This window comes from Elephantulus edwardii, unplaced genomic scaffold (genome assembly GCF_000299155.1).
Source record: "Elephantulus edwardii isolate Elephantulus edwardi_28Jun2011 unplaced genomic scaffold, EleEdw1.0 scaffold00122, whole genome shotgun sequence".
In the NCBI taxonomy this organism is placed as follows: Eukaryota; Metazoa; Chordata; class Mammalia; order Macroscelidea; family Macroscelididae; genus Elephantulus; species Elephantulus edwardii.
Window position 1 is genome coordinate 443,433 of NW_006399872.1, and position 2,061 is coordinate 445,493.

Here is a 2,061-nt window from a genome sequence, read left to right on the forward strand (position 1 = left end):
AAACTCTCAAGGAGACCACAAATAGTATAGTTGAATCCATTGAACACTACATTGTATTGCTGAAAATTGCTAAAAGTACTCCTAATCCTGTAGATTCAATATTTCAGCCTAGTCCTCTGGAACCTGTGATCAGCACAACGCCTTCCCACACTATTCTGCCTTCAGAACCTGCTCACTTGTGTAACTCAGAGCAGCGTCCATCATCACTACCAGTTGGACCTGTGTTAGCTACTCTGGGACATCATCAGACTCCAACACCAAATAGTACAGGCAGTAGGTATTCACCACCTAGTATTAGTCTAACTCTCCAAGCTATGTCAACTTATCTCCAAACACAGTTCCAGAATTCTTTTATTCTAGCAGTGAGGACGAATTCTGTGATGCTGATGAATACCATCAACGTGGCTCGTCCCAAAGCGCTTAATAGATTCCTCTGGATCTGCCTCAGTCTTGACACACAGCAGCTCAGGAAATCGTCTGAAATGACCAGATGCCACAGAATCGCTTAATTCTTCCATGTCCAATGGAACAAGTGATGCTGATCTTTCTGATTCCATGATAATAGAGATAATGGAGAGAAAAAGGATCAGTTGAAGAGCATAAGAGTGTTATAATACCTTGTCCCAGGTTAGGCTCAGAATGGATCTTACTAAGGTAGTCCTTCCAACATTTATTCTTGAAAGAAGATCTCTTTTAGAAATGTATGTGGACTTTTTTTGCACATCCAGACCTGTTTGTGAGTATTAGTGACCAAAAAGATCTCAGGGATTGAATGGTTCATGTGGTGAAGTGGTACCTCTCAGCCTTTCATGCGGGAAGGAGAGAATCGGTTGCCAAAAAGCCATAGAACCCAATTTTGGATAAGATCTTTCAGTGTTACTGTACATTACTAAATGACACCGAAGAGAACACAGAGCTGGTATCAGAAGGACCAGTCCCCTGGGTTTTCAAAAATGGTGTAACATTTGTGGCTGAACAAGTTTCTCGTCATCCATCCATTTCAGCTTTTGATGCTGAGTGTTTTAACAAGAAGATACAATTCAATGCTCATATATGGACCAAGTCACAATTCCTTGGGATGTAAATTGGGGTACATGACATAGGACAAGGCTGTGTCTCATGCCTCGACCATGACGCGCGACGAGCCTTACATTCTCACATTCCCCAGTGGTAATGGAAAGCCTATCCTCACAGTACCCTGGGTGGAACTAGGAGGAAAATGTAATAATAATTGTTCCAAAACAGGCTAAAGTGCCACTGTCATCTTCCACACGAAACCTTTCTATGGGGGAAAGAAGCACAGAATTACAGTGGAGACTTTTTTCCTCCAAATGATAAGAAGTCATTTTGCTCAACTGAAGGGGAATGGAATGGTATATTATATGCAAAATATGCAACTGGGGGAAATACAGCCTTTATAGATACCAAGAAGTTGCCTATAATGAAGAAGAAAGTGAGGAATTTGGAGGATCAGAATGAGTATAAATCCTGTTGCCTTTGGAAGGATGTCACTTTCAACTTAAAGATCAGAAAGATTGATGCAGCAACTGAAGAAAAGCACAGACTTGAAGAAAGGCAAAGAGCTGAAGCTCGAGAAAGGAAGGAGAAGGAAATTCAGTGGGAGATGAGGTTACGTCATGAAGATGAACAATGTTGGTTTTATGATGAACCACTACTAAAACATCTTGGTGCTGCCAAGCATTAGGGAAATGTGCAGTTTATGCCTGATGACCAATAGGTCATAATTCACAACAATCTTCCTCTAGGAGACCTTGTTCATGTCCTTATCACAGTGGTTCGTATCTCAGGGATACTGGACTTTCCAAAGCAGATAAACAACTAAAGCAAGAAAAGCTTCCTTTTCTCCCTCTTCTGTGGCAGTTATAATTTTGGCTTCAGTTCTGAGAAATGCTTGAGGCTCTGAAAACAAGATGTCCAATCCTCCTCCGAACCCAACGCTTTGAAAAGCATTTATAAACCCTAGTATCTACTCTGCACTCTAGTACTGCTGTTGAGATATATGATGTTTCCTAACTCATAATACACACACACATACACACA

General features: G+C 41.1%; 1 pseudogene; it reads left to right on the forward strand.

Annotated features, from left to right (window-relative positions):
• LOC102846282 overlaps positions 1 to 1,705 on the forward strand; it is a 4,916-nt pseudogene extending 3,211 nt beyond the window's left edge.
• The last annotated feature ends 356 nt before the right edge of the window (positions 1,706 to 2,061 follow it).